We start from the raw sequence: 8,469 nt of genomic DNA on the forward strand, positions 1-8,469 counted from the left end.
TTCTACCCTAAATCTGTGATATCTTTTTATGTTTGCAAAAAACAGCAGCTGCTCCCCCCCAAGCTAAAAATAACAATAACATATTTTTCTTCTCTCTTGTCAGTGGTGGGCCTGGTCAGAAGCTTCACAGGGTGGAAATGTTACGCATGGTGCGCTAAATCTCAAATAACTGTCCCAGACATGAGTTCCATTTTGGTTGCACAATCGAACTATTGTCATTCTGGGAAAATCACAAAATAAAATGCAACTCAGTATGCCACCATTCATTGCTGATACATCTACTGCAAAACAGATTTTAATGTGTCTACTGAAAAAAATCTGATTCGATATTGCGACCTCTCGCACTTAAGGCAAGAAATATTCCTCTGAGCCACATCAGCTAACATCAAGATCATGGGCTGAATCCCTCTAAGCCTAGAATTGTTTTGAAAACAATATGTTTTGAGTAATTTGTATGAAACACCATCTGTCAGAACAAAAAGTCACAGTCAAATAGTTTTATTTGAAATGTTCTGTGATTAAAAAAGATTAGAATAATACAAAAAATGAAGAAAAATAAACGAACGGAATAGACTTAAATTATTTATTATTAGACAGTGATTCCAGTTCATATTTAATAGGCTCTATTCTACAAATATGCAGTGTCCAGTCAAAAACAAACCGTGATCACTCTAACACCCCTTTTTAAAGTGCCTGATCACCAGGGACGGACTGTGCCACTGAGGATTATTTAAATTATACTGTAATACCCACATATCGGTCACAACAAAGTCTCTGTATTTTAGAAGCACAGTGATGCACGCGTGTGTGATGAAAACTTGCCATCTTCATTTAACCACAGCTAAACAGAGGCAAACATTCACTGTGTGGGCAGTGGATCCTATTAGAGCATGTCATTACTCATCCAAGCATCTGTTCTAAACAAAATTGTTTACCTATTTGGACATTTCCTGGTAAAACTACAGGATTTAATATCAGTGCATTTCTCACATGCTATTACAGACAATCTTATTGCAGTTTTTAGTTATTTTATTTTTTGTACAATCTGTTTTCACCTCCGCGGCAGGTTTAGCCATAGGGTTGGGATAGAGATTCATTTCTTGGTTTTTTAATAATCGTACAGTTTTGTAAAGTTCACATGATAGTACAAATTTATTAAAAAAAAAACGCTGCAAAATCGTTACATTGTCCTTGTTAGAAATCTAATTCCGGTCGGAAATTGCTGTAATAATATCAAAGAGCCTATCATAAGTTATATAACTTTCATGTGAATATAGAAACTGTATTCCTTCTGAAATCTTTTATATTTCGTGATTTTTATTTATTTTAAATCATTATTATTATTAGCCAACCTTTATGTTTGTCACTGGATTTTGCAAATATTGGACCAATAAAAAGTATTTATACAGTGCTTGTCAACTTTCAAAACACAGGACTTATCATTTCAAATTACAGTCTTTTTTCCATTTCATGAAAAACAGCGGATTTGGACATATGAGGTTTCAGAAGGACAGCCATGACATATCTTAAACTATTAAATTATGTACAATGACACACAGGTAGCTCATATGACTATTTTGAGGATTTAAACAATGTTTTGAATGAACTGATTCATTGAAGCAAGTTCAAAAGAACTGATTCACAGAAATGAATAATTCACGTATTCCTGTCAAACTTGCACTTGAAAGTGACACAGTGTGCAGTTCTTGGTGTTTTAACTACAACATCTCTCCCGGGAATTTTACACATCAGTTAATATATATCAGCCTACAGTCAATATATTTGTAAGGTGAACTTAAGACTGGCAAAAATGTGAAAAAAATACATCAATCCAAATGCATTTGGCTATGGTAAAAATACAAATAAAAAATATGTGTTTTTAAACACCATTTATCAAGTAAACAGTTAGGCATTTTCAGCTAAGAATTGAAGTACTGTATAAAAATCCACATTTACCCAACCTCGTGTTGTTTCGTCAACACAAAATTATATATTTGTTAAGAACATTGGTAACCAAACAACGTTGGATATTATATGGACATACCAAACAGAACCATTTCTCAAAAATGATAGAAAGATAGAAACAAACTCATGCAGGTTTGGAATCCCTTTAACAAACTCACACTAGGAAATAAAATAAAAACAAGCTTATCACAAAAAGAACCACTGTAATGCTTGTATCTTGCACCATTGAGCCATCACGCAAGTTAAATTCTGGTTCATGACACAACCTCTTTCCCCCTCCTCTTCAATTCATGTTCTATCTTTACTTTGCCTATCCAAAACTGTAAAAAAACCAATCACAGGAATGATCTCCTCATAAATTTGACATCCCTACAAGGTGTGCTTGATCACCACTCTTTGATGGTAAGCTTTCATGACTCAGCCCATAAAATTAAGCTGGCACATTAAGTCTGCATATGCATGAGTCTCACAATGTCATGAACTATTAGACAAGCAGTACCCAACACAGCGACTGTGAAGTTTCATCATTATTATCCTGATCATTTTGCTGGCCGATGCTTGTAATTCTATACATTTTCTTCCTAAAGCATCAATATTTGATGCCTTGGGGGTGAGAACGGATTGACATATGGTGTCCAGTACATTATAGATAGATACTCGCTTTTTTATTTTCTATTCTTGGAAAAGATTACATTTTTTTATTAACACAGAAGTAAAAGTGACTGTTCATAGTGCTTAAAAAGATACATCCATTAACACAAAGTAAAACCCTTAATTGTTCCCCCTGCCCATCTGACTACATTATAGCACTTATAACACAGCTCCTTACCAAATGAATAAATAAAATATTGATTTGAATTGAAATTATTTTATCACTTGAGAAGAAAGACACCGCAGATTGATATGAGACAATGGCACAGATGCGATGGAAACCAGCTCCCTGAAACAGCGGTCGATTATGTTTGTCATAACACAAAAATGCTGTGACTGACCATTCAGAATCAAGCATTTTTGTTCGCTTTGTAATAATGATTTGGATGAATTCTGAATGAGAAATGAATGTTGACGCACTAATGCAAGAACAGTACAGTGCTATAGCCTGCAATAGATTTAGAGCAAAAGTTGGTTACACTTTATTTTACAGTGCCCGTGTTACAGTGCAAAAGTTCTTATAAAGATGAATAATAAAATGCTTTTTTCAAATTTCTTTGAATCATGTGATCACGACCGCACATACAGGACGCTTGAGCAGATCAAGTCTTAAGCACTGAGCACACATCAGTGCTATTAAACTCTTCTCCAATTTCAGGAAGAGATATTACTGCTAGCTTTCAGCCCCATGTCATAAGCACAACTTTCACCAGCAGAAGCACTTAGGACCCACACCTATAAATGGGATCATAGGCGCACATCTCTAAGCCCAGAGATTGTGCCTCCCTGATGTCTACATTATTCATATAAATCATATGCCGGTGAATTTGAGAAAGCCTTGTTTTAAGATGTGCAAGTCTGCAGGTGTGCTGCGAGCGATTTTCAAGTCTTGGAAATAAATAATTCAAAACTTCAAATTCTCTTTCTGTCCATCTGTCATATTCTCACTCAGACGTCTGCTTCGGCTACGGGTGAAATAGGTCGAGCATCTACACCTCAGACCAACATCCAGACTCGCTCTTTACTCCTTCCGAATTGGTTCTCATATACTGTACATGTAAACCCTAATATCCTAACATCATGATATCCTCTTCTCCAATTCTGCCTCTAGCATTAAGAGGTATAGCAAAAGTCTTCACATAATCCCTTTCCCCTCTGAACTTTGTTCAGATGTAGAGTCATTCAGTTTATTGGTCCATTAAGAATTTGCTTTTAATGATCCGTGGAGAACATTCTGTCATAAACAGTAATACTTTAAGCTCAGCGTAATGCCCCTGAGCGCTGTGTTCCCCGACCATCAGTAGGCTAAATTATCTAAAATGGCAAAATTGTTGTGGGGAAACCATGACTAAACGACCAATGCAATTGTCCAAATTATAGCAAAGAGCTCTTTCACATATTTAGAAATGCATTAGGGTTTACAATAGGAATAATAGAACCTGGATGCAATATTAAAATCACAAAAATGAGCATTATTATTTTCGTATTCCAGCAAACAAACGTGGGAATGTGCATGCATAGAGTGTCTTCCCAACAGCCTGGCTAAGATTTAAAAAAAAATTGCCCATCGATCCACATGCAACTGCATCTCCAGCGGATGACTGAAAATAACACCAAAATTATTTTGCCGTTTCCTCCATAACAACCGGGTAGCGAATAGGTTTGACTCTTCTCCTACCTGATTAACATCGTTGTCGGGTTCAGGTTTTCATTCGCGTCTCATCGGTACCGTCTGCGAATTCACCCACAATATATAATCCAGAGGCTCTTCCTTTGATGTTCACCGGCGCTGGGCAGAACTATAAAAAGCACAGCAGCAGGAAAAGCACTCGCAGGTCTCTCTCTTTCCCCCCGGTGCAGACAGAGGGATGCTCAGATGATGCTGTGTGTGTGCAGCCGAGCGCGCGACGATACAGGAGAGCTCGCGCGCGTGCATACAGCAGAGGGGCTCGAGACGAGGCAGGACAGCGCGGCGGCAGTGGCGGTGTGACGTCAAGTGCCCCGGAATAAGTCTCCGTTTCAGGGCAAATAAATAATTTGGAGTTGCATTTGCACATCGACGGACTTTAAGGTAAACGCCCTCAGCTAGGCCAGTCGAAGTTGGCAGAACCTCAGGTGTTCCATGTGTTATATAGTACATTTACATTTAGTCATTTAGCAGACGCTTTTATCCAAAGAGTTTCAGGGAGCAACAACCGATAGCCTTGTCATAGGCCTACAATAGGATATATACGTTGCCTATATTGTTTTAATCGTAGTAATTATAGCATCTAGGCCTATAATATCTATGATGTTAGTCATGTGAAATAGTTCAAATAGTATAAAATAAACACTAAACATATGATAGCCTATTCAAATGAAGTATAATGTAAATACAATATAAAGTTAATTTCTGGGTCAGGAGCTTAATTTATGACATACATTTTGAATCGTTTTCAAACAAACTGAGTCCTTATTGGTTGGCCAAAAAGATAGTCCTGCTCAGGGGCGGACTGAAGCAAATTCAGCCCTCGACAGTGTGCCTCGTTTTTTTCAGAATTACGTGTCCAGCGTTGTGTGCATTTATAGTCGCGTCTTCCAGTCCACACATGGTCGCGGTTGTCGGCCGATCAGACGGCAGTCGGGACTTTGACAGAATGTCCAACTGGTCAGTCCAAGTCCCCCTCCCCTCCCGGTCAGAACTCTTTCCATTTAATGTTCGGGTTCCATGTATCTTCTTGTGATGTTAAAACAAACAGATCAATAGTAATGTCCTGTAGCTTGAGTAACACCAAGGTCAAGGACCTTATTCCAGCATATTAACTCATGATAAATAGTTTAAATTACTTAAATGTACAGTTTCTTTCATTAAAGTATGTGGCAAATGCATCACAATGTGAAAATGTGTCCAAAATCGCTTCCTATTCCCTTGTGTGTCAATTAGATCAGTAATCCTGTCCTGTTTACACTTTTAGAAGAAATTATAGCCAAGGAATGGCTAAACAGTTGGCTCAGCGTTAGCTGGGAGATCATATTTTAAAAGTAGGCCTACACCACACACGCTACAATATTAAAATTAACACACCAAAACGTTGCTTTCCTGCAGGGTGTCAGGACATTTAGGATTATATGCAAACTTGTGATGAACTGTCTTAATTAACTGTTTGCGGCAGCAAGATTCAGTTATATGCAAATGAGGTTGCCATTAATCTATTATAGAGGGCTGAATCCGAACAATACGCAAAATACATGCCGAATGAAATTCGTCTCTCTCTCATGCTTACTGTCCCTTTCACTCATACACGGTCACAGACACAAAGACGAATGCATCATCGTAGCCCAGTTCCCACAGCGATATGTAAATGAGGGCATTCATTTGCTTTAGTTTACGCACAGCGCTCAGGTAACCACAAAGCTAGCAGCATACAACCATACATGCACATACAGGAGAGGTTATTTGTTACAACTATTTAAATAAAAGACTGCACAGCTGGAAGTGTATGCATTAACAACATGTTTCTCAGGCTTTGTTCATATGTCACATAATTCTAATCTAATCTAGTTCACATTTTGTGAGATGATGTCAAATGCAAAAGCACATGAGAGTGTTTTTATGCATTCATAAGCATAATTCAAAATGCAAAATTACTAACGCATTCACACGTTTTTTATGCACCACATAAATTATGTCACATAGAATGTGCAAAAAGTCCGATTTTTTTGTATTCTGACACCCTTCCAGATCGTTTTTTGCGAATTTTGCGTCATGTCTTGAATAATAAAAAAATTGTAAGGCATTCTATTAAGAAAGATTTTAATCAGATTGCAAAATCATTTACGGATATGGGTTGGATTAGGTTAGGTTAAATCTTTGCCGTCCAGGCTATAGAAATAACAAAACAGATTTGATTTGGGTATTTGAAAAAATGGATTTCTGCTGCCTGTCTGAACAAAGCACTAGTAAGAGATGGGGGTGTTAGATGCTCTTAATCAGAATGTCAGTGTAAGAGCAGGAGACACTCGACATTTTACAGCAAATTAACACACAGCAAGACACCAAATACACACACACACACACACACGCTCTCACTACATCAGAGTGCTGACATTTAATTAATCTATCACGATCTGGCCTTTGAGAAAGAGAGGAAACAGAAACTTCTATCATCTGCGCTGTATATCCTTCAGTGAACTGTTGATTACAGATTATTCAGTATTCTTCATCACTGATGCTCACTCTCTCTCTCTCTGTGTGTGTGGTTTTCTCTAAAATGGTTGGTTCTCCGTAATCCTCGCATTAATCTGTGTCTTGCGTGAGCATAAACACGTGAAAGAAATAGAAAAGCCAACCCATCCCCCAATGCACTTGTACATACACACAACATCTGTGATCTGCAATATCATGACAAGTGTGTATTTTTTGCCAGGCTGAATTAAGTGCGAGAGATAGATTCATATACTGATCAACTCTATTTTGTGATCCTGTCAACCATCTACTATTCAACCGAAAACATACTTAAAAATTACTGTAATGCACACAGATGTGCTGGGTTTTTCCTAACCCAGAGTTGGGTCAAAAAGGGACGACCCCAGCCGTTGGGTTATAAATTAATCTATGGTATTTAACCCATTGCTGAATCATAAATAACATTTTCTGGGATAATTTAACCCAACAGCTGCATTGTAAAACTGTTATTTTACAAAAAATCTGGTTTATTTAATTAAATTTATTAGTTAAATACTGTATTTTTACAGAAATAAACTGCCAGGTGCCCAACACTTGTTTGAAACCCAATATTGTGCACAAAGTTAATCAGTCAGGGTTAATCTACTATTTATTTGTATAGCCTATGTTCAGCTAAAGTGATCATTATGGGATATTTAAATTACATCTGCACCATTGCGCATAAAAAAACACTTTCTCATCTGCTGATGGCATGTAGATAGAGAGTAGCAACTTTATAAAGGAAGTGCAGCCTGGGTCACACTGAACCTTTCACTATAATTGAATTAATTACATCATATGCTGAGTGCTGAATCCAATAAATCGCAATTAATCGCATAGTTGCATCAATGCTTTAAAAACTAATAGATAATAAAAACAAAGATAATTTTAAGAAGTTGTGGCAGAGAAATGCACTGAATAATTAACGTTTCAAAACATTTCAAAAAGCGATTTTTTTGTTTTATTTCCATATAATGAACATAAATCCATCACTGGCAGCCCACAGCAATCCATTTTTCAATTGAATTTAGTTTTTATTCCAAGAGACAGTAAGAATGGAGACAGGAAATGGTGAACGGAAGAGTGGGGGTGGATAGGGGTTATGGGAATGCACACCACTAGGATTTGAGCTCAAATCACCTACACAAAATATCGCACCATCCTCTGCATCCACGTTGCATTAAATTATTGGTTTATCTGACTAGACACTTCAAATATTGCGTAACACTTTATCAATAAAAAAACATAAGAAGACAGAAATGTTTCAAACACAAACTCAGACACAGGAGACATGGTTCGATAAATGTGACCCTTGCTGTGAAAACCCAGCTAAAGTATTTTTTGTGATTGACTGTATTATGTGGAATGATTTTATGTAGAAAACAAAGAACATTGTGTGAAATAATATCCTTAATTTCTTTAATATTGCTGGAGTAAGGCCATGTCAAAGATTGAAATATCGATCATAGTGAAATTAATGTCTGAAATCGAACTTTCATGAGCATTATCTCATAATTAGATTACGAAACATTAGCCTGGATATCACAGACTGGTCACAATTAAAACATGCTTTTGTGTTTTGTGAGTGATTGCTATACAGTGCACAAAATATCTTTAAATTGATTTGTTCTTAGCATAAGCATGAAGTT

General features: G+C 36.9%; 1 protein-coding gene across 1 annotated transcript in view; it reads right to left on the reverse strand.

The window, feature by feature from the left end:
- The window catches only part of ptprdb (protein tyrosine phosphatase receptor type Db), a 51,702-nt gene extending 47,147 nt beyond the window's left edge, over positions 1-4,555 (reverse strand). Inside the window, exon 1 of the mRNA XM_056766588.1 lies at positions 4,295-4,555. The gene's annotated coding sequence lies outside the window, so the exon portion shown is untranslated. The remainder of the gene's footprint in view (positions 1-4,294) is intronic.
- Between the last annotated feature and the right edge of the window lie 3,914 nt (positions 4,556-8,469).

Source organism: Triplophysa dalaica, chromosome 2 (assembly GCF_015846415.1).
Source record: "Triplophysa dalaica isolate WHDGS20190420 chromosome 2, ASM1584641v1, whole genome shotgun sequence".
NCBI lineage: Eukaryota > Metazoa > Chordata > Actinopteri > Cypriniformes > Nemacheilidae > Triplophysa > Triplophysa dalaica.